Source organism: Equus quagga, chromosome 3, assembly GCF_021613505.1.
Source record: "Equus quagga isolate Etosha38 chromosome 3, UCLA_HA_Equagga_1.0, whole genome shotgun sequence".
Lineage (NCBI taxonomy): Eukaryota > Metazoa > Chordata > Mammalia > Perissodactyla > Equidae > Equus > Equus quagga.
Genome location: NC_060269.1, coordinates 88,086,438 through 88,111,740, shown reverse-complemented (window position 1 = coordinate 88,111,740; position 25,303 = coordinate 88,086,438). Strand labels below are relative to the sequence as shown.

At 39.6% G+C, this 25,303-nt stretch overlaps 1 protein-coding gene across 1 annotated transcript in view; it reads left to right on the top strand.

The window, feature by feature from the left end:
• Nucleotides 1–2,374: 2,374 nt before the first annotated feature.
• The window catches only part of ARHGAP24 (Rho GTPase activating protein 24), a 463,746-nt gene continuing 440,817 nt past the window's right edge, over nucleotides 2,375–25,303 (top strand). The window contains exon 1 of the mRNA XM_046656913.1: nucleotides 2,375–2,681. The gene's annotated coding sequence lies outside the window, so the exon portion shown is untranslated. The remainder of the gene's footprint in view (nucleotides 2,682–25,303) is intronic.

The following is a 25,303-nucleotide window of genomic DNA, read 5'->3' as shown; positions in this document are numbered from 1 at the left end:
CTTCTTTCCTTCTCTCCTCCTCCTCTTGTTTCATTTCTAGGTCCCTGAAATCCTCTGGTCCTGTAGGTATTGCACATGCCCCTTGTAAACCTGAGGCCCCTCAAACCCTGCCTGCTTTTTATACCTGCCTTTCATAGACCCTTCTGAGAGCGCCTACGACTTGGACATCCTGGAAAGTTAGCCCTCGCCCTTGAAGCACGCGCGGGTTTTGTGGAGTTAATCCGAAGCATGCCTGGGGCTCAAAATTAAGCTGACTGGTAAAACTCAGCTTTCGGTGATGCCCTGGGTAAGTTCTCATCAGAAACTCTGGGAATTGAATGACAGCCACTACCTTCCCCGGAGTCTGTATCAGTCACATGAGCATCCTCCTCTGGTTAGGATCTTTCAGGTCTCTTGTTTAAGAATTTATTTCTCCTTTAAAGGTGCTACAATAGGATGAGGGATGTCCTCCAGTCCCAATTAATCCACAAATAAGGGAGGAATAACATAGTCTCAGTCACGTGAACAATCAAGCATTTTCTAGTTCAGGTTATACCCTCTTGTAACAAGGATCTTTGCTAAATCCCTAAGGGGCTTCTAGGAAAGGAATACAGTGACGCTTCTGTTTGTGCAGAGAAGTGGGACTGGAAGAGGGACCTTTGATAGGTACACCTCTTCCCTGCTTGATACCGAAGTGACGATCTTTCTATCCTTCAGTTGTTCTGTCTAGCTTAAGATAATCACACACTTCACACCCGTCAATGAAGTGATGGCAAGTGGAAGGGGTGGAGACAGGAGTCAAGAGATGCAAAGGGAAAGGCTTTGGATGCAAGGGAGTATCCCAGAGGCGTGTCTTAACTTTCAGATTAGGGACTACCTAGTAACCACCTTGAGTTCAATTTTATATTGTCTTGAGTCTAAGTGGCTTGTAGTAATAATTGTTAGATCCTGAAATAGGTTACTGACATGATAGGTTCCTTGTCTTTTTTAAATGTCAGGATCTTGAATGATGCCTATTGACACTCATCTTCCTGAGTCTTTTGAATCCATCAAATGCATGCAGATTTCATTTTGGTTAATTTCACTGTTTTCCAGCTTTCATCTAAAACTGCCCATTGGCATTTACCTGCCAAGGTGAGGGTAGAACGGTAAAGCCATATGAGTTGACGAAGGTCATTTATTCCTACCAATTAGAAAATGAGCTACAGTGCTTCTGGCTAGGAAATCCATGCACATTTTTAAAAAGGAAATGCCAAAAGAGATTTTTTTTTTCCTCGAAGAACTTAATTTGATCCATTAATGGGCTGAGAATTCTCCAGCCAGAAAATCAATTTTCTGTGGGACCTCAGGCTGGGATGGGGCAGCTCACTAGGAAGGAAGACTCCAAGAAACCACAGAAAGAGGATAAAAGAGAAAAAACATATCAGCGTCCGCACAGACTTTTACTTTTGGTGTTTCTAAATGTGAAGGTGAGCTCTTTCTTCCACATCAGTGGAGATCCCTAATGAGGACACTCTATTATGTGTCTTAGAGAAATTTGGTGAGGATTTCCAAATAATCTAAAGCTTTATAAAGCTTTGTGAAATAATTTGAGTTGGCATTCCAGGTAACTAATACTGCAAAATCTAGACTCGAAATAGACCTTCTGTGGCGGTGGCAGGAAGAAAGGCGGCTGCATTAGCAAAATGTTTACCACTCTGTCCTCTTTCTTTTCATTCTGTGTGATTCTGAGAGCTCTTAAACCATGATAAGGAAGTAATTACGCTTTGAATTTCTCTAAGGATCTAACTAGAGGACATTCATCTAAATAAGCATTTCTAGGAATACAGGTTTAATGACCCAAGTAACTCTGATTGGAGAAATAAGATTTTACACAGAGAGCTGAGGGAAGCAAGTAAAACCGATGTGTGGGGTTTGGCCAAAGAAATGCAGAGCTCCTAGAGAGCAGGAGACACTTATTCTCCATCCTTCTCCGCACCCACAGCCCCAGATCTGGACGGATACGTATCTATGATACACTAGAAATGAAATGAGTGATGCCAGCTGCGGAGGGATGGAGGCAGGGCCGGCTCTGTCTGGCCTTCGGGAGGCCGGAAGCCCGGCAGTGTCACTCAGGCTCCAAGATAACCGAGCAGAGAGGCGGTGGGCGAGGGCAGGGCTCCTGCCGGCCTCCCCAGTCGTGCGGCTCGAATCTTCTGAAGCTGCCAGTTGCCAAATGAAATCTGAAACCCCGGGCTGCGTCTGAGGGTTGGCCCCGCTCAGTTGTTCCAGCCTCTTGCACTGTATATTTACACATTCACACACAATCACTCTAACTTCTGGGACTCTTCTTTGCGCAACTGCTAGGATTTCTCAAGTGCATGTGGCAACCCAGCCCAGCTCCGGGAGGAAACCGGCGGGGCTCGGCAGGGTCTCGAAGGCCCAGGAGCGGTCAAGGCTGCGGCGGGGGCCGGAGAGGACTGAGGCGCGGGCGGCGGGGGAGGAAACACCCCCAACTTTCCACCGCAGCTCAGCCGCCGCGCATTTCCTCCGAAACCGCAGCTGCAGAGAGACCAAGTGCATGGGGCGCAACACTTCCCCTTGTTGTGGGAAGTAAAGGAGCCTCCTCTCCCCACCTTCTTGTCCTTTTCTTTCCGCTGGTCCTGGGAGCCTTTTCCTTCAGGGCAGCCGCCGTCCCGCATCTGTCGCGCGCTCCGGGCAGGGTAGGTGACGCCGCCGCGGGGGTGCGCCGGGGCGCGCGGGGGCTGCGGGCACAGCTGCGTGCGACACGGGAGGGGGCGGCTGGGGGCGAGGAGGGCTCGCAGGAATCCGGTGCTGGCGCTGTGTGCCTGCGCGCGCGCGTGTGTGTATGATGGGAAACAATGCTCCTTTTTTATTTTTAAAAGGATAAAAAGGGGGCAAGCCGTGTCTGTGATAGTATGTGTTCCTGGGCTTAAAAATAGATGGAATTAATAAAAACTCTTTGTGCGCTGCAATTCCCTTACTATCCATCCACCCCTTCCCCATGGCTTGTTTCCGCTAATGTCTTAGGAGAGTTTCCTAGATAACAGGCATACGGAGGTTGGTTTTAATAATGAGCACTTTATTGCAAACGTAAAGCGTTAGGGAATCTTTGGTGCATTCTTAGCTACCCAAAAGACTTTGTTTAGGTTTTTTTTTAAAGCAACTTTTTGAGGAAGTATCCATCCTCTCTTGAGAATAAATATGTAATATGTTCTCATTTAAAAAAGAATACTTGAGACTGCATTTCTTTTCTAAGTGTTGCAGTAGAAAGGGAGATAATGTTACTCTGGGTTCCTTAGAGATGTTAGGTTTTCAATACCAACCAGTAATAGGGAGCCCAGACTCCCTTGTAGTCTATGCCTATTTTAATTCATTTGAGTTAAAAAATAATCTCCAAGATATTTCTGTTTCCATCCTAGTTTATTTTATGTTACTTTTTTTTGTAACCCAGCAAGACATCATCCTTTCATCTCTTTCTAAAAAGATGAAATAACTAAATCATGCTGGGTATTTGAAATACAAAAGTTGTGACGGGTTTGTTTATCCATAAGTAAAACAATCTGTGTTGCTGTGTCTGAGTAAGACAAATTAATTGAAATCCAGGGATATTTACAGTAGAGTTAAGAGCTTTACTCAATTACTGAGAAGATGGACAGACAGATTAAATACAAACAATCTGCTCCTTAATTCTAATTAGAACTCATAACTAACCCCTAAGGGCAAGAATGAATGTTGGTATTAAACTGGGCATCATAAAACATAAAACACACAGAAATAATACGTTAGAAAAAGCCAGAAAGCAAGCATAAAGCCACATCAGACTTGTTAAGATCTCTCTCTCCCTTTTAAATTTCTTAATACTTCCTCTTCCCTGGGAATATTTCAGCTTCTAAGAGAGCCCAGTAATACAATTCTCGTTTTTGTCTTACCTGAGTGTCTGACCTTCAGGTAGCAAGTGGAGAAACCTCTTCTCTTTAGAGCCATTACTGAATTGTCAGAGAATTGACCTTAGACATCTTGGAGGACTGAGATAATGACAAAACTTTAAAGTAAATAACATCTTCCTACCACTCAGAAGGTATGTTCTTGGTGGAAGACTTGTAAGTGGGAATAAGGGGTACACTGAGTTTTTCAGATCTGGAATTTAGTTTGAGCTATGGGTAAGGAATATACAACTAGTGTGGTAAAAGGAAGGCGAATCTGTAATTCTTTCTACATGGGAAAGGCTGTTGAAACTCAGTCTGTCCTTGGCTTTCAACTGTATTATTTAGTTTTATTACTTAATCTCAGGGGTTTGGGTTTGAGAGGGGGATAGTTTCTCAGTAATGTTCTTTTGGGCTGTGTAAACTGTGAATTTGAACCATTTTGAAAATACAACCCAGTAGAAAGTCAGGAAGAATTATGTTTTCAAGGAAAAAAAATCACGGCTGAACTAATAGTAATGTAGCTTTCCACATAAGAGCGCAGATTTAAGCGTAAAAGTGGAAAGTGTTCTGGGCTGAAATCCCCAGTGAAGTCCTTTTAGGTTTTGCTCGGTATGGTAATGGCCAAAGCTCTGAGAGTTTTCACTGGTCATGGTTGTATTTACTGCGTGATCTTGGACTCTCCATGGTGGAGGGTCGGCGTTAGGAAAAATGGGAGGGGGCAGGGAGGATGAGGGATGTGCCACAGGTGGTAATGAGGGGTTTGAGTCTGATTACTTTGCTGTCTTGGCCAAACCTAGTTAGTGTTTACCATCAGTGCTCTTAGTAGTTTTGCTGTCACCTACTGGCCCATTGACGCCTGTTTTCTTTCCGGCTCTATAAGTGTCCAGGTTGGTTTCTTGGGGTAGAAATCAGGCAGGTGCTGCTGCAAAGTCCAGACCATGCATTTGGTTCCTGTTCTTAGTGTTTGCGGTGCTGTGGACACTTTTAGTTACCTGTGGTTATTTTCCTGAGGTATTTTCCAGCCAGTGCTTAAGGGTTCTTTTCACATGAGTTGAGCTTATGTAATGATGATTCCTTCTTTCTGATTTTTTGATTTTTGGTAAAGGTGAGTACTTTGGAAAAACAATATGGGGGAGATGGATAGAGCCTTAGCTTGGAACATAGAAAGAAGGGACAGCCACCCACCCGGTCACACATGGATGTGTAGGTTGATGATAGCAAGAACCTAAGGCATCCATTCTATGCTGATCACATTTTACTGAGGAAAAAAAGCAGAAGAGATTTAAATTCAAAAGATGCCTGTTTGCTTTTAAATCCATGGCTAAAGCCTTAAGATTTCTCCCAGATGGAGAAAGGTATTTAGAAATAAAATTGTTAATAGGCAACTTAGCATGAAGTTAATGCTCTTCACGTGAAGACTTGGAGGCGCAATGGTAACCCATCTGTCTTTGCTACATGAACTCAAACTTTGCAAAATTATGATGGTTTCAGCAGCTAAGTAAAAGCATATTTGGAAGTGGAGGGATTATTGTGATGAAGAGTCAAAGAAAGAATGTTCAGTTTTCGAGGTTATTGTGTACATGTGTGCTTTTCAGCAGTGTCTACACTCTGCTGCGGCAGTCCTACAATTAGTCTTTATAAAGTGCAGATCTAATTGTGTAAGTGCCTTGCCCTAAAACCTTTGATGGATCCCAATGACCTACAACATTAACTCTAAACTCTTTAGTATAGTGACTAAAAGCTCTTCAAAGGCCTTCCTTTTTAGCTTTCTCTCCCCTTGCTGTTCATACTTCCAATTTCTTGCTCTTGAATTTTCATTCTCCTGGAATTCCCTCTGCCTGGAAAGTCCCACTTGATTCTTGGTGATCCATTTCAAGTGGAACTTCCTTTGGGAGAATTTACCCAATTCCACGAAGAAGAATTAATCATTTCATCTTGTTTGCATCCATGGTGTTTTGAGCATCCTTTGAATAATTATTTTAGTAATTTTTACATGCCCCACCCCCAAACCCAACCAACTACAGTGAGTTCCTTAATGGGTGTACTGGTGGTGGGAGAACCACCTGTATCCTAGTGCCCAGGACGGTGTCCGAAACAGAGTAGACATCTGTTAATGTTTCTTCAGTAAATGAGCAAGCAAAGTCATCAATGAATAAAGTACTAGCAGACTCCAATTTGTGCGGATAGTTATACCCCAAAAGTCCATTTGAAAAATGTCTATTTGGACTGAGAGCTCATTTTCTAAAAGTAACAATGCTACAAAACATAATTTGCTTTCCAGACCAGCCCACGCAAACCTCTTTAATTGCTACAATACATGAAATATTGTGCTTTGCAATTCTAAAGCAAAAGTATAAAAACTACTGTGGAATTATCTCTTTTTTTGGGAAATCACAAAATACACTTGATTTTAAAGATAGTAGAAACAGTTAGAATAGATACACATTTTCCACAATTGTTTTCTGTATTATACTATAAAATCTGTAATCTGTCCAATCCCAGTGGGATGTCCTAGATTTGGCTGTAAGGACTAAGAAGAGGTAAATTTGGAGATTCTGTTGCCTGTGGAATGGGCAATAATGGTCAACAAAATAGAAATACTAATTTTGGCTATTTAATAATTATCTTGAGTACTAGTGCTTGAAGGAAACTGGATTTAATTAAAGGAGAATGTGGAGGTGGATGGAGAGGAGGAAACTCAGAGGGGCACCTTCTTCCGTGTTGCTGATTCTCTATTGTATTGATTTTCTTTTCATCTCGTTTGAGCACTTAAGCAAATCCAAAGTTTCTTCCTGAAAAAAATTTGTCTTTGTCTACAGTTGTTTCTGCTGCCTAATATGTAGCAGAAGGGGGCTTACGCTCCATTTGAACCAAAATACAAATGGGCTCCTGTCATTTTCAGAACAGTGATACCTTGTCACTTGCAAACTTGCCATTTAGCACTTGGATAATTTTTCAATTAAGAGTGCATAATACTTGTGTTTTAGGCACTAGCCAGGGACCCTAAGTTCAGGTTGCTTCTTGTATAGTATCTCTAAGAAGACTGGAAAAGCAAGCATTGATATTTAAAAATAATAGTCTACTTAGTTTTCTAAACCTTCCATGCTGTCTATTTTTATCAAATTATATGACCAGAAATTTACCTATCCTTATCACATTACAATGCTTTTTTGTTACATTGTCTTCATTCCACTGTGTTTTAAATAATACTCTTCATGTTTTGCTGAGAGTCAATATAAAAGAGATGGGCTGCATGGAAAATATCTAAGCACTTTTTGTTGTGTATTTCAATATTACTTATACAAGGATCTCCATAAATTCATCTTTGATTTTATTGCTTTAAAATGCGTGTCTCTTCTGATTAGTGTTGTTTCTTTTGTTAGAAGAGCAAAGGGTAAGAAATCACTGTGTTTCCCGTTTTGTCTTGTCACCTGAGAAGCTCAGAGCTAAATGAGTTGACCAACTGTACCCTAGTCCAGGTTTTCTGACGGCTGGTTTGTGTCCGTTGAGCCTTTCATTAATGTACCGATCATACCCATACCTTTTAACTAGTTAACTCAAATCCATTAGAGAAATAGGTTAAATTGCCTTTATTTTGTATTTTTTTACTCTTTCTAGACTTGTAGTTAAGTATTTATAAATTTCTATTTTGTAGCTTCAGTTTGTATTTTAGAGCCAATATTTTTTCCAGATCATTTTTTTTGTGGTTCCTTGAAACATTTGAGGTACTGTTTTTATACTCCCTGATGGATAAAATGGCTTTGCCCCAAATATTACATTTCTTGAAAACCTTAGAAGGAAAATCATGGCTGAGTGATTTTGAAAGCAGATATTTAAGGCCAAACATGTGCGTTCTTTTCAATATGTGTATCACAAATGTGCGGAAGAGAGCCCTCAGGGATAGCACTGAGAAACAGAAGAGAAAACCTTCTTTTTGTTACAAAGGAGATCTATGGATAAATTGAAGCTTATTGAGCTGTAATTAGGACTGTTTTCTGACCATTAAATTGAGTCTCCACAAAATAAAGTAATTTTTCAAATTCTGCAAGAGGAGAAAATAGTTCTCATTTTGTCCTGAAATTTTTCTCTCTCTTTGAGTCTCACAGACTCTCATGATGATAATCACTCTAATGAATTAAGCACCTACTAAGTAACCAAGCACTCCATGAGATTACTTCTACTAGAATATATATATATATATAAAACGACTTCTGTTTTTTTGGTGAGGAAGATTGGCCCTGAGCTAATATCTATGGCCAGTTCTTCCTCTTTTTGCTTAAGGAAAATTGTCCCTGAGCTAACCTCTGTGCCAGTCTTTCTCTATTTTATATGTGGGATGCCGCCACAGTGTGATGATGTATGGTACGTAGTGGTATGATGAGTGATATGTAGGTCTGCACCTGGGATCCAAATACATGAACCCCAGGCTGCAAAAGCAGAACGCATGAACTTAACCAGTATGCCATGAGGCCGGCCCCTATATTACTACTTCTAGAAGTAGTTAGAAGTAATTAGTAATTCTAGAAATAAACTATATTATATCTAATTCAGATTTTATTATTCCCATTGTGTGAGGATGTTTAGAATCCAAACCAGATCTGTCTGAATGCAAATCCCCTGCTCTTTTGACTATGTCACCCTCCTCTCAGTGCTTTTCTCTTCAGTTAGTAATTTTAGAATCATAATCTGTGTGTTCCTTGGGTTTGACATACAGTGCAGACCCTGGTCTCAGCAAGCTCTCCACAAACTGGCCTTGGAGCTCTCTTTTTGTTCTTTCAGATGACGGCATTCTTGCGCTGGTAAATTGGAGTCCCTGGGATAGGTGCCACTGTCTAGGTTCTCTTGTGAGAAAAGAGGTTCCATCTATCACAGGCTGGTAACTGAATCAGCCTGGCTAGACTTTATTTTCTGGTGTGAGGGGAACAGAAGAGGTATAGTACGTGGAGCTTCAGTGATCTATCCCCATTACTTAATTCCTAGACATGGGACGTATGCCCCAGGAACACTATAACTGATAGGTGGAGGTGGAGGAGAAGGGAGTACAGGGTAGGGGTCTGAGGACTAGAGACCCAACTTGGGGAAGCTGAAATATAACAGGGAAGGATGATTTCATTAGGAGCAGGAACTGAGAAGGGGAGAAATGTTGAGTTAGCTGTGGCAGTGCAGTACTCACTGGGCACATAGAAATGAAATGAGCATTAGGGAGAGTGATTTCCAAGCCAGACTTTCTCAAGGAAGGAGCATGTATCACAGGAATTGTTGGAGTGCATCTTACTCCTGTTTGTAAAGATACCTAGAGAAGAGAATTCTCCAGCCTCCTTGAGGCGCTGTCTTTGATTGTTTCAGTGTTTGGGAATATCTGGTTTTAGAATTTCTTATATGAAGGAGCTTGCAGCAAGAAAAGATGACCCGGGGAGTCAAAGGAGCCTGATATTATCTTGTTGCGCCTAATTGCATAAACCTAGCATTTACCCACACGAGTACCACCTTCAGAGATCCATTTTGGTTTTTGTATTCCATTATGGTTTAATTGTTCTGAAATGGTCAAGTGAAATGTTGACGATTTTACATAAAGGCATCTGTGGTATATACGGGAGGCCTCAGCCCTCTCACATTTGTGATTTGCTGATTAGAGACTTCATATTTTGGTAACAACTCGCACTTTCATCGCAGAATAACTTTTCTGTATCTATGGGGTTAGGTTCAAGTTGTCAGGTTCTATGGGGGAGGCTTGGTCTTTGGTGCCTAGAGACAGGTAGAGGTCACAAGGAATTCTGAGTGAGGAGCTCTGTGGTGGAGCTGCTGGAGGGGGAAGGGTGGGAGAAGGGGAGAAGAAGGTCACAGGATAACAAGTGTTGGAAGCCAGGGAATTGGGGGAAAAGACACATTCATAGATAGCAGGAGGAACTAAAAGCAACGGGAAGGGAGGCAGTGTATAATGTGTCAATTAAGAATTCAGTCTCTGTTTAATAATAGACAACAATTATTGAAGGCTTACTATGTGCTAGTTATGCCAAGCACTTGTCGTGGGTTATCTCCTTTAATCCTCACAGCTCCCACATGAGTAGGCCCTGTTATTATCTTTCTTTTATAGATGGGAAAACTGAAACTTGGACAGGCTTAGTAACTTACGAAAATCACACAGCCACTGAGTGGTAGATCTGGGATTCAAAACTAAAAATATCTCACCCCAAGGGAACAACTTTTACTGTTATGCTCTGGAGTTAGACCTGTGTTCCAACCCGGCTCTGATATGCACAAACCTTGTGACCTTCAGCAAGTTGCATTAACCTCATTGAACCACAGATTTCCTCTCTGTGAATTATGGCATTTAATAATACCTACTTCATAGTGTTGTTATGGGTTTTTAATTTATGATGTGAGCAATGCATTTAAAGGGACTGGAAGGGTATCTGGTTCCTGGTAAGTATCCATACATGTCAACGGTTATTATCATTAAATTACATGATGAACATGGGAGTCCTCAGCAGTGTTTTTCAAAATGTAGGTCTTGATCCATCTTTAGTCATAAAATGAAATTAGTGGTTCATGACCAATGTTTCTTTTCAAATTAAAAAGAATAGAATAAGATGGAATAGAATAGACAAAAATTGGTGTTTCTTATATATAGTAAAAGTAAGAATAGTTTCATGTTTTAACTTGCATTTTTGTGTGTGTGCGCACATCTTGCATGCTGGGTAGAAATGAAAAATGTATTTCTGATTATTGATAACTGACAAAAAAATATTTAAAAATATCCTTTAAAGTAGCAGTTCTCAAAGTGCGGGCCCAGGACCAGCAGCATCAGTTTCACCAGGGAATTTGTGAGAAACGCAACTTACTGAGGCCCACTTGGACTCAGCCAGTTGCACTTGAGAAGGCCTCAAGGTGATGAAGGACCACGGAGTATTCAAAAGTGGCATTTGCAAGTGATGAAAAAATTAGATAAGGGTACATCTCAATTACTTAAGAGTGGTTAAAAGTATATGTTGCATTGTATTGACTACAGATTTAAATTCTCCGCAGAATGCTGTCCTTTTGTTGTCTGACTTTGGTTTTGTGTAGTTATTTCTTCTATTTTTTCTATGGCACCTGTTCACAGTGTAGGTGGGTAAGTCCCACAGGAGTCAATTAGTTTATATGTAGAAGGACATTGAGTAGTTGCATCCTGTGCTGTCTTCTAGAACTACAAGATAAAAACTTAACATTCTTTGTAGTAGCCCTGAGCCCTGAGCCCTGAATATCTAAGTTGTATTCAACTTGAAACATTTTAATGATAGTTGTCCAGACGTCTGAACAGCTGTAAAATTGGGAATTAAATTAAGAACTCATAAAAAAACTGCATTCAATATTTTACTAATTGAAACATTTATTTTTGAAAAGCACGTGCAGACAAGAAGACATTGGAAATCTAGTGAATGCAATACTAATACCGATGATAAACAGAAAAAAATATTTTTGGTAAAAGTGGGAGTGATTTAATTTTTATAGTGGGGTATTCTTTTGCCCTTAAAGAAAACAATGAATGTGTTTAAGATATTTACTGATTGTACGCCATTATTTTAAAGATAGAGCAGATGGTGTTGCATTGACCAGCCTTTGTTCATTACTGTGTTTTACTGTTGTATTCGGTTTTTGGTTGGAGGGTGTATTTACTTTAAGATTTAAAAGTATCCTATTTGAAAACACAGCATCCAGATGCGCTAGAAAAGATTTGAGGACTTTATTTTCCCTTTTTCAAGAAAGAACATCACCTTGGATTTTTAAGAAGCAGCTTTTCAATAGGTATATATTACCTTTTCTAAAAGTAACTTCTTAGAGGGTGTGCGAAAATATTTTTCAGGACAAAGGTGTAAGGAAAAACGAGTTTCAGGGGTAAGAAAATCTACCTTCTGGCTCGCCACAGGTAAAATTTCATATTTATACAGTAGCTTGAGAGAGGTTTTGAAAGATCCTTGTTACTTTGCAATCTGTGGTTAGAGAAGAGTGAAAGGGAAGCGAGCTAGGAGGATGTGGGCTCTGCCCCTACTTCTGGTATTCACTAGCACCTGTGAATTCGGGCAAATCCCTTAGTTTTCTGGACTTTAGTCTCCTTATCTAAAAAATAAGGGGTTGGAGAAAATACTTTCTTAGATTGCACTAGCCTTGAGAAAGTCTCTAAATGCTAGTGATTTTTTTTTTCTTGAGCAATTTTGATAAGAATGTGTCCATGTGTATGCATTAGCAGAGCTCTGAAAAATGGAAGTTTGGCTTTATAGAAGAGTGAGGATCTGGAAGCCATATAGATTACATGATAAAGTTTTGTTTGACCTTTCCTTGACAAATTTCATGTGCGAATAGACTGGTGTTCTTCAGCTGGGTTTGGGGGCTTGGGTGATACCACTCACTAGGAGGCATCTGGAAATGCAGGGGTGTTTACTGTCAACACAGTGATTAGGTGAAGCTACTGGCATTCAGCGCCCAGGAGTCAAGAATGCCATACTTCATGCCATGTGTGGGACACTCCTTCACTGCAAAGAATTTCCCTCCCAAAAGACCAAGAATCTCCCCGTTGAGAAACTGGCTAAGAAAGTTACAAGACTGAATTTTAACTCCATATTTTATAAAGTCATCTGGGAAATTGGAAATGAAGTCGTAAACAATATCTGTTCTTAGATGACAACTGGTGCTCATGATGCATGAGCATGAACAGTCTCCAGTCCCCTGCACTATATATGGACTATGTAGTACAAAAAGCAGGGAAAATCTCAGCTCTGTTCGTACGCAAATCTCAGTATGCAGATAGAACTTTAAGACTTACTGGGAGTAGTTCTTTGTGTATGAAGTTTCTAGTTTCCTGATGACAGCTGTATTTTTAATGAAGTGGCTTACGGAAGTTTCCGTTCAATGTAACTAGACATTTCTTGTGTTCAAATAAATGCCATGATTAAGGTGTTAAATGCCTAGATTTGATTCTCTGTGATAAGAAAAACCACTTGCGTAACAGCTCTGTACATGACGCTCAGTGACATGATCACTTCCTGTTCCTCCTCTGGTCCGCTTCTCCTCTTGGGTTGGCCTAGTGTATTCTGAAGGATGGAACCCATTCAGCCCCAGGGACTCACCCAGGCCTGTCTCAAGCACCTTGATAACGTTTTCAAATTTGAGGTGAACTTTGCTTTGTAATCACTTACACAGGGTCATTTTCTTACAATTCTTTTCCCTCTTCCATCTTTCTTCTTGCATTTCTCAGGTCCTTGGTTGGTCAACGTGTACATTTTTAAACTACTGCTTATATTCAGCTCTCGGGTACTGAGGGTATGAAAGATGTTGTATGGATAAATTTGTTGTCTAGCAAACGAAAGCCAACTTTATATTTTCCAGGAATGAAAGGGAACGAACACCCTTTTCTCCTTTCTTTGGCGAATCTGGGCCCTAATGCCTCTGTAGGAGATGGGGAAGGGAGGTGTAATTGAGATGTGTAACCTTGTTTTCCTATAAACTTGGTAAAAATTAGATTTTAGGAGAAGGTTGAAATTACAGAATTAAAAAAAAAATCGCTTGGGTAATCTTTCACATTCATTATCTATGCTGGGCCTCCACAATTGACAAATTAAAAGTTACATGCTACATTCCCCTCAGAATGGATTTATCCAACATCAGAACAAAAAGCTCACTTAGAACATAGCTATTACCATCTTACCTCAGTCTTTTAATATGGAAAATGATTTGGGCCAGGACACAGTCAGGACGAGGCCGGCCAGGCTCTTGATTTTGGTGACTGGTTTTTCTATCCCGCTGCCCTATTCCTCAGAGGCCTTTCTTACCTCGAGTTCCCTGAGACAATTAAATCCAAATGCTAGCCGAAGGCAGCAAACGCATATAATGAATTACCTCCTCTGCTCTGCCACTGGAAGAGTACTCGTTAAGTACCATCTGGCAAAATTGAGAAGAGTCGCTCATGATTTTCTGAGTTCCATTGTTTAGGTGAGGAATTATGACTGAAAAAAGAGCAAGTGAATCTGTAATTAACATTTTAAAAGGCATTTTTACTGGCCTAGATTAACCCTAAAGGCAGCTGAAAAGTATGCCATATTAAAATCAAAGTGTAATTTGTAATCCTTTCTGGTTTTGATTACATTTTTAAGCTAATTCCTCGTAATAATATTATGTTGAACCCCTTTAATATGAATGTTCTTAATGCACTGTGGATTTTCATTCAATTTGGTCTTTAAGCCACACTAGAACTGTACATTGTTCTCTTATTTTATGCTGTTCATATTCCTGGAAAACAAAGAAAGAAGTAAGCCTGATGATATTTAACAGTTGAGACTTTGTGCAGAAAACAAAGACAAAAACCAAATGTAAGTGGTTAATCTCTTTAAGCACTGCCTTGACGAGTCGGAGAATCATTGAAAGTGGGTGAGAGATTGGAGGAGGGGGAACCAGGCTCCCGCTCATGGTGGCTGCTGTGTAAAGCTGAGAAACAGGGAGAGTTCTTTCTGTGCAGCACTTTTATTCTCTCTCTGTTTGCGGTCCCATCGTCTACTGTTTAATTTGTGGAACATTCCAGGGAGTATCCTTAGCTTCCCTGACATGAGCCTGGCACTGGGGCTTGACGGCTCTAAGGGACTCCTTTCTGAAACAGGGGAGGACAAAGAGAGCATCAGGTGTGCGCCACTTGGCTCAGCTGGTTGAGACGGACTCTGCATCGGGAGCAAGGTGAGACCTTTGTGCCGCTGAGCTATGGGATGCCAGAGCGTGCTCCATCTACCTTTGCAGGCAGTTCTGAAAAGTGTAGGATGCTATCACAGAAAAATGCAGTTACTCCTGTATCTCAAGAGAGAACACTAAATGCTTAAACTTCCTTTAGATGTTTGCAAGGGGATCAGTGGTGTCACATCTGGGGCTCTGCTTCTAATAAATTTGTTTTCAAGCAAGAATAGGACTCTAGTGGCTTGTGAAGCTTAGTTCTTATTTGTTTAGCAAATAACACTGACCAAATGCATAGCAGTAATAATAGTGACATATTTTTTTTACTGCTGTTTTCTGTTTGTTTGATGTAATAAAGATTTTCTTAATGTCTTAGAAAGAGCTGTTAAGTAAAATTAAATTATATTGAACTATTTTGTGGAAATGCCAAGCAATTAATGTATGATATCATTTACGAGCTGTATTATTAATGTGAAATGCTAAAATAATTAGAAAGAGTAAATGATATGCAAAGGTCATATTACTGTGAGCCTGGAGGGGGCAGGAATGAAGAGGAAGTGTAAAGAGAAAGAGAGAAAGAATAAACAAATACATGTGTAATGTTAAGGTGGAAGGTGCTGCAGTTGCTGGTGATGCTTCTAGTAGTCTGGGACATGCTGAGTTACAGCTGGTGCTGCTGTTTGTCAAGGTTGTCAGGGAACAGATCCTGTGACTGTTTAAGAGATTCGAGATTGATTCCTGATCCCAATGTTGACCCATAAATTGTAACCAGAATAATTAGGACTGTGTTTACAGACTTGGGGGCAGGCAGGGAAGGCCTTTGGTAACGTTATTTCCAATGGACCAGGTTAAATTTTTATCTTAAACCCGAGTGTTGATTTGAAACAAAGGTATTAGCTGGTTTTTCTTGAGTTTGTAGTTTGCAACTTCCTGTTACTCTATTGTTAAGTTTCCAGAGAATTCTCTTAGAATGAGTTCACGAAGGAACCAGTCTACCTGCCTGCTTTCTGAGATCGAAGTTGGTGCTGTAATTGATTTTAATGAGAGGCAGGGAAGCACCATTATTTTTGACTGTTGAGAACTGGAGCGAACAGTTCAGCCTAGAATGTTGGTTTGGCAGCTTTTGGAAAGTCATTGACCTGGCAGCCCCAACTCCTGTTAGAATGAGACCTTTACCTCTGCAGGTCCAGGAGTGGAGCACTTTTTGTTTGTGGTAAGTAAGTGGCATTATTTGAGAATTTTTTTCTGTTTTTTTTTTTTTTCTAAAACAGAACTTGTGTGGCGTGATAGTGTAAAAGCCTTCATTACTGTATAATTTATTAATGAATTTTTCCCCATTGAGACGATTCAGGATAGTTTTGAGTCTCAGATTTTTTGACCTTCGTATTTTCAGTCCAACAAGTGCTGCTTTCTGCAGACTCCACTTTGCCTTTTATTAATAGGTTTTGTTTGGTTTCACACTCTTCTGATATTCAAGCACGATTGACTCTTTTTTCGTCTATGAGTGGTATTTATAAGGGTTAGTACAAAACTTGGTATTCTGGGTTGATCAATTATCCTATTATCTTGCTTTATTCTCTTCAACGTTTTGACTAAATCAGGCATGATACTAAATGTCTTGCAATTTATCACATAAAAATAATGCTTTCTTAGACTAATTTTAAGTTGATAACTTTTTCATAATTAATGACTGTTTTTAGTTTATAATTTATTTTTTAGTTCATTCTTAGTGAACGTGGCCCATTTCTTCCATTTAAAGTGAGCACGTAAGAATGTAACAGTTTTGTTCTTCTTACTTCTGCTAATTTTTGTATTTGACTTTAAGTAGTAGATTCAGAAATTATGACTATAAAAATATGTAGTGGAAACTAGTCTCTTCTGCTATTAATTGCTGCTTACTGTTCTGTGACTTTTTCACTCTTTTATATTGTTAATAAGTCTGCCGTTTCTATTCCGGCTCAGGTGTTATCTAGAAATCACCAGGACTCCTGTGGTCTTTTCATACTCTCAGGGCCGTGTGGAAACCAGACCGAAGAGAGCAGTGATGCTGGGAAGGGCTCCCAAGAGGGATTCTGAGTGGGTTGGGTACTTACTGGGGTCTTGGTGCTGGTGTTTTTCATCTAGACGTCTGCCATGAATCTACGCTTGCTTCTTGGTCCAAGAAAGGCACTGGCCAGAGTACCTTGTTAACCAGGAGACCAAGGACTTTGTCATGTGATGACCAGCCTCCAGCGCCTCTGGGTGTCTGTAATGCCACCTCAGAAAAATGAATCTTAAGTTTCCTTAGAAGTTTCGGCAGCTTCATCTTCTGAATTCTAACGATCTTGAAACTGTATTGAGCAGGTGACAGCTATGAGTTAGTGACCACATTGACAGCCCCTTCACTTCCTTCTAATTCAAAGTGGTAGGCCCTTCCTCTTTGAAGTTCAGTGTCTTGCTTCTGTCCTTTCTCTAACCGCTTTTTTCTTCCTTTTCTCTTTCTTCCATTTTGACCCCCTTTACTTTCTTTCTGTCTGTGCTTTATCTGTTTATGACTGTAGGAGCTTGTCATAGGAGTTTCCTCTTCTCTTCCCATATTCCTCCTTCTTAGTGTTCATGGTGTTTATCTGGCCCTCTTTCTTCTTCAGTTACACATTTCCAGGATGTACTGCATTGACCGTGGTTTTTGTTTGTTCCCTTTCGGTGAATCCATGCGCTAAATATTGCCCTTTAACTGTCCCAAACTGCTTGAACGATCCATTGTATACTTATTTTCTAATCCTACCCCCATAAAGCTTTTGTAGAAATGTAAATCAGATAAGCAGCGGATTTGCCAAATATTTCATTGGTTCTAGGTACAAAACAAAAAGACAAAATCACTGACTTGAAAAGATATATGCACCCTCATGTTCACTGCAGCATTATTTATAATAGCCAAGATGTAGAAACAATCCAAGTGTCCATCTATGGATGAATGGATAAAGAAATTGTGGTATATATACAATGGAATATTATTCAGCCATAAAAAGAATGAAATCTTGCCATTTGCAACAACATGGATGGACCTTGAGGTCATCGTGCTAAGTTAAATAAGTCAGACGAAGAAAGACAAATGTCATATGATCTCTCTTATGTGTATAATCTAAAAAATACCCAAAACAACCAAGCTCATAGATTCAGAGAATAGATTGATGGTAGCCAGAGGCGGGGGGTGGGGGGTGGAAGAAATGGGTGAAGGGAATATAAATTTATTAAGAAATTAAACAAAAAAACACTCTTGATTTGAGAGTAAATTCTGATGTTCACTAGCAGTGGCAAGTCATTTAAAATATATTATAAAATGGGGATAATGATCAAATGAGATGATGTAGCTGAAAGCATTTCGTGGTGCAAAAGACAGTTATTGTTACTGAGATTTACTATTGAAGAGGATCACCATTCAATATCATAGGACATTTTAATATTTATATGTTAGGGGCTGGCCCCGTGGCCGAGTGGTTAAGTTTGCGTGCTCCCCTTCAGTGGCCCAGGGTTTTGCAGGTTTGGATCCTGGGCGTGCACATGGCACCACTCATCAAACCATGCTGAGGCACGTCCCACATAGCACAACCAGAGGCACTCACAGCTAGAATATACAACTACGTACTGGGGGGCTTTGGGGAGAAGAAGAAGGAAAAAAATAAAATTTAACTTTCTATTTTGAAATAATTTCATACATATAAAAATTTGCAAAATGTAGTACACAGAATTCCCCTATAACCTCTTCTAAATGTTAACATCTGAAAGTTATCAAAACTAGGAAATTAACTTCTATCTAATACTATTAACTGATCTATAGAGGTTATTCTCGCTTCGTAAGTTGTCTCACCAATGTCTTTTTTCTGGACAGGATACAAGCAGCAATCATACGTATGTTTAGTTGTCATGTCTATTAGTCTCCTCTAATCTGAGACAGTTCCTCAATTTTCCTTTGTCTTACTTGATCTTGACACTTTTGAAGAGTAGTGACCAGTTGTTTTAGAGAATGCCTCTCCATTTGAGTTTTCTCATGATTAAATTCATGTTATGCATTTTTACAAAAAGTGCTGTAGAATGAGGCTATGCCCTTCTCAGTTTGTCATATCAGGAAGCACATGATTTCCAAGAGTCTAATTACTAAAGACGTTAACTTTGATTACTCATTTGAGGTCTGCCAGGTTTCTCCACTAAGTTGCTAGCTTCCTTTATTTTTTTGCAGGGAAGGATTTTCCCTGAGCTAACATCTGTTGCCAATCTTCCTCTTCTTTTTTTTCCTCCCCAAAGCCCCAGTGCATGGTTGTATATCCTAGTTGTAAGTCCTTCTAGTTCTTCCATGTGAGCCACTGCCACAGCACGGCTACTGACAGGCGTGTGGTGTGGTTCTGCAACTGGGAAATGAACCCAGGCTGCCAAAGCAGTGAGAGTGCCAAACTTTAACCACTAGGCCATCAGGGCTGGCTCGCTAGTTTCCTTTTTGTAATTAGTAAGCTTCTTGTGGGGAGATACTTTAAGACTATGTAAATGACTAGTTTTTTATCGTACCACCAACTTTAGCAGTCACCAGTGATTCATGATTGAAACAGTTGTCACTCTCATGTTTGCCAAACGGTAATTTTCTATTTTATCATTCCTTCTACATTTGTTAGTTAAAATTCCTCTGTAAGAAAGAGCTTTCCTTTCTCCTCCACTTATGTACTTACTCCATTATTTCTTTATATCAGTATGGACTCATGGATATTTGTTTTATTCTGTGAGTTATAATCCTTTACAACTCATATTTATTTTGTTGCTCAAATTGTCCAGATTTGGCCATTTGACCAATCTTCAAGTTGCCTCTGTGTCCTTTCTTCATATCACCACCATTTTTTAGAACACTTCTTATTTTCTGGTACCATAAAATGCTCCAGGCTCATGTTGTACTTTTTCTGATCCAGCCCTTGAATCAGCCATTCAAGGAGAGCAGATTTCTTTGATTGAAGAATCGTGTTTAGAAACCAAGATTTGGGTGTTAGATGTGCTCATTCATAAAATAATGTATCTCCTTTCTCTTATGATACATTTACTTATTTCCTGAGTTCTCCAATGCACATAAAACACGTTCAGAATTACTAACCTATATATCTGTGAAAAACAAATTTACTAATAGAGTACAATATTTGTGTAAAATTATTTTTTTCTTTAGCCTTAGAGAATAGAGTTGAAACACTAAGGCCTATAAGGAAATCTGTGGAGATATCTTCTTCTTCTTGATCCGAATGTTTGCATACTTTAGCAAGTTCCCTACAAATCAAGGGCTTTTTTTTTTTTAATAGATTGATTTTGATATCTGCTTTGTTACCAACATGAAAAGGAAACTTCGTATTGCTGATATGTTTTCAGACTGTTGTGGAATTTGGGCAAGTAAGCTGCCCCCAATTAGGAAAATGTAAAACCTCAGAGAAACTGCATATCTTTCTATTTAAAAAATTTGAATTAATCTTTTAAGCTTTTGCTAGAATTCTGTTAGGAGCTAGTGTAAACAATAGTTGATTTATAGTATTGTTTCGAGCCTCTTTCTTCACTCTCATTGTTCTGGGCTTTCGCAATGCTCCCGTCTCCACATTCCCTGATTCTTTTCTTTAAGTCTATGTGAGAATGGAATCAGCCTCATATTGGAAAGTGGAGATTATGTACAAGCTTATGGCCTCAGTCCTCATTTCTAACATCACTGAAAATATTGTCTTTCCTAACCTACTCTGCATAAGACATATTCAAAGAGACAAGGGGAACTTTTTTCTATTGTGCATACCTTTTGTCATTATTATGGGTATGTATCACAGTTTTTATTTGATAGAAAAAGAAAAAACAGAACAAAATCCCAAACAGAAAATCAAAGCCCAGCCTTTGGTCCTCTGTTAATTAGCTAAACTTTAAACGGCTGAGATCCGACTGAATCCCAGCTAATACCTGCTGTTCAGGTTTCCTCCCATCCTCACCCTTTAAAAAATCTATTTAATTTTAGGTGGAATTGACAATACAAATAACGTCGTTTTTCTAGTATTCATAGAAATGCTTGTTCCATTTTCTTGGAGGATGTGGTACTTTTACATTTCCTCCATAGAGAGTAGGACTTTCATCACCTGCACTTTAAATTCTTCCCCTTCTTTGGGAAACTGTTTGTTACAGTAGCTCTGAGTACATAGGCTCTGAGTTAATTACTTGAGTTCAGATCTTTACTCTACCCTCTGTGTGAGAACTGTGTGGTTCTTAGTTAAGCTACTTAATCTCTGTTGGCCTTAGTTTCTTCTTCTGGAAAATGAGAACAAAATAGAACTCCTTTATGTGGTTGTTGTAAAGTTTAAATGAGCTAACAGATGTACAGTGCTTAGAAGCATGCCTGGCACAGAGTAAGCACTCACCAAATGTTATTGCTGTCATGGTTGTTATTACTTGTGGACCCAACCTCGCTTTGGGTCTTGTCATCATACCTGCATTTTCTAGACTACTAGATACCTGGATGTTTAAGAGACATGGGCACAATAAAGAGTAGGAGTAGTTATTTTTGCATTACAAAGAGTTAAGAGTAGGCATCTTCAATTCCTTAGGTGAGAATGAAGTGAAAGAGATGACTATTATTTTACTGTATGCTTTTTACTCTCTTAATATCTTTCATATTGAGTTGTCTCTCACATGTGAAATAAAATAACAGAAAACAGCTTTCTTTCAAGTTTCTGTAATCGAGTACAATAAGATAAAATTTCGTGAAAAGTCCCTAGACAAGGAGTGACCTAAGCCGAAAATAGGCGCTCCAACCTGACAAGCCATTTTGTTTCTCTGAAAGACAAGACCTGTAAACAACAGAGTATACCAGTCTCTTTCCCTGGCTTGACCCTGGGTTTCAGTGACGAGGAGAGGGAGCTGGAAGGTGGAGGGGGGGAGGATAGGAAGTGCTCAAGAGAGGAAGAATAGCCCAAATCAAGTAACAGTTAGGCACCGAAAAAGTTTACTGTTATGAATCAGGAATTATCAAATATGAGGGCCAATTGACTTCTGGTGGGATGTTTATTTTTAATAGTGTGTCCGCATTTAGTACCCTATAATGTGATAGGTGTTGCAAGCATTTCTTATGCCTAGATCGAGGTATGATGGTGACTCAGTGCTCAGGTTTCTCTCCTTAGCTGTAGTTTATGAGGGTCAGCATTATTTCTCTTGGGTAGAGAAAGAAAATTTTCATCTTTCAATGGTACCACTTATTGTATATATGTTTGTGTCCCATTTAATCTGGTAGCTTCCAAACCCTGTGGAATGTATGAAGTAGTTAGACTGCTGTTATTCTTGTGAGATTTTATCTTTTACCTTAAATAGCATAGTGAACTCTTTCTTTTAGTGAATGCATTTTCCACCGTTAGTCACACTTAGTGGTTACAAAGCTCTGTTTTCTTTTATACAAATGCCAACATTTTTGTAACTTCTTGGCTTATGAAGGGTGCATGTTTAGAGTTACTGGGAAGCGTGGAAAGGAAGATATCACAGGTGGTTATTTACTGAGGTTTAATAAGAGAGTCACCGATATGGTATTGTCACCCTTTGTCTGCAGAAATCTAGGAAAGCTTTCGGTTGCATGTGCCTTTCTGGCTTAGCAGTTGTAAAACAATTACAGCTTGTGAGTGTCACCATGTGACAGGGCCATTGACAGCACAAATAGGGCCGTTGCAGTTACAGTTGATTTGTGCACGGGAATCCTTGGTATGGTGGGAATGTTTATTTGCTTACTTTTCATAACCTAAAGTAAAGAACTCCTTTCTTGAAGAAGTCTATTTTCCCTCTGGCTTTTGAGAAGATTATAATCTTTTGCATGATTTATCGATCACCTTTTGACCACAAGTCTTTGTCGTGTCTATTGGACAGGTTTTAATCACAAGAACAAAGTTTAATAACATATCAATAAAAATGGCCATGCAACAATGTGAAGACAAACATACTCAACCGCTAGAATATATTCAGCTGTAATAATAAAAAAGCACAGCATTAGGTACTCCATGATTTATGATTTGTTCCACATTTTCATGTGAGTTTTCCAGATTCCTAGCTATAGACATCAGCACCCATATTTTGGTCACAAGTTGAAAACCTTTTAGGAAATTGGTATTACCCAAATGTCTTTTGATGAAAGTCTGTACTTCCTGGGAGAGGTCCCACCAATAGAATATTGAGGGATGAATATGAAATTTATGGATAGACATAAAAGGAAGGAAGTCATTTTCTGAAGTTTTCAAATGAACAGAGAAGGAAGGAGGTCATTTCAGACAGAGGAAGACCACGTGCAAAGAAACAATGTTGCGATGACAATGTTAGGAGATGTTTGGTAAATGTCCAGGAGTTTAGGATGAATTTAGACACTGCTGATGAAGAGGAAGGAAAGGAGTCAAGAATTGTGAAAGGGTTAAAGTGACTAAACTTGGTGACTAATTAACGGAAGGAGGTTAGAGAGAAGGGGATTGGAAGGACCTTAACCAACCAAGCTTGTTAGTCACAGATGTTAGTGACTAAGTCTCCCTATGCCCCATCATGAATAGCCCAATCAGGGTATTAAATCACGTGCTTTTGTGAAGCCTAAAAATAAGGTTTCATGTCTCAACTCTGTCTGTCTTATGTGCAGCTTTGGGGAGCTTTGGGGAAACAACTTCTGTTTGCATTAAATTCTGGAAAAGAAGATTTACTTCTCAGAGATTTTATAAAGACATTGGAGGAGAGAAGTCATTTTGTAAAAGCTATATCAATGCAAAATGTATCGTTATCCTGTATGTAGCCCACTGCTACTAATCGTCAACATTAAAAATATCTATTTGCAAAATCAGTTCCTCTATGCTAAATTAAGAAACGCGACACTGCCTCCCTAGTTTTTCATTCATACTGTTGTAGCAGTCTCCGGACACACCACAGCTTTGCCATACCCTTGAGTCTCCCCCGCATTCAGTTCCCTTCTCTGTTTTTTTAATTTCTGATCTAAATGAAACAAGATGTAGTTGGGTTGACTTCCTTTTTCTCTTAAGTTGGCTAATGAAAAGGGTGCAACCCTTTTATCCAAGTAAAATAAATGCACAAGCCATGAGGCAGGCTAATAGTTTATCTTCTTTTCTTTGGTGACAGAAACAAGGAGATTTTTGGGAGGAAACAAAATACTTGTTTGCAGAGAATCAGTGTAAATGTGTCAAAGGCGGCTAACATCTTGACTCTCATCCAGACACCTACTCCAGGGGAACTGAGGACACAGGAAAATAATGGGCATCTTTAATACCTGGCTTGGCTCTCAATGCCAGATTTCCACGTGGCTTGTACCCTAGTGAGCTGGGCCAGGCCTCGCTCAAGTTTTGCCGACAGAAACTGTAACCCTACACTAGACAGAATGCAGCCCAAATGGCTTGTGTTGTTATTTTCTCTATAGTCTTCTTAACTTTGGTATTTAAAGTTTTTGTTTTACTAATGGTAAAAGGAAGAAAGCCCTAGAACAGAGTGACTCTGTGCCTCATTTCTGGGCTGAGCCTTATGCTGAACTGCCTCTAGAGGGTGAGAACCCCTCCCCGAAGGGGGGACCTCCACAGGCCTCATCGGTTATCCTGGTCACAAGAGAGTGAAGAGAGCTGGGAGAGCCTTTCTCCCCCAAAGCCTGGAGAAGAGTTAGGATCTTTGGAAATAGGAGCCTGCAATCTACACTGTAACAAATTCCTCAAGTGAGTCTTTGGTCCACTAAAGTTTAAGAATATTTACTAAAAATTCTACCTCCTACTATGGTCCTCTTATGAAAAAACAAAATGCAGCTGTATATAACCAATAAGCACATATCCACATCTCTAAGAAAATGAAAGGTATCTCTAAGAGAAAAGGAACAAATCATTAAGAACTTGTTCTTTTCAAATATTATGATACATTTATTTTTTCTTTCATTTGCTTCAGACAACTTAGACTTTCACGAGATTAACTGGTGTCATTCATGAGATCAGAGAAGAAAGCTTTCAGTGAAGCGCCTCATACTATTTCACAGCTGGTTCTTATTTATAATCAGCCTATTGTTCGTTTAGTTATTCTTACTACAGTGTTATTACTTACTAGGTCTTGCTCAGAAAGACTTCTAACTTAAATTAGATCTATTGTTTTACAGTAAGAACATTTACCAATGTTTGAAAGAATGAATGAACATATACCTTGGTATGCCATCAACATATGCCATCTTGGTAATGGCAGCGTTGTTAAAATGAATGGATGGCTTTCTAAATTGACTAGATTAAAAAGGCCATCAGTGATATGTGGGAGACGCAAGTTAAGTTCAGTGTACTTCCTAGAATTTCGAGCTCTAGTTTTTTTGTTTTTTTTTTTAAAGATTTTATTTTTTCCTTTTTCTCCCCAAAGCCCCCCGGTACATAGTTGTGTATTCTTCGTTGTGGGTTCTTCTAGTTGTGGCATGTGGGACGCTGCCTCAGCGTGCTCTGATGAGCAGTGCCATGTCCGCACCCAGGATTCGAACTAACGAAGCACTGGGCCGCCTGCAGCGGAGCGCGCGAACTTAACCACTCGGCCATGGGGCCAGCCCCTCGAGCTCTAGTTTTTTAATTAAAGCTTATATTTGAATTTAATATTAATGAAATGCTCACCTATACAATTCTTCAGAAGAGCACATACTGTCATTAACACGTACTCACATGGCTTTAAGTGGGAAAGAAACATCTGGA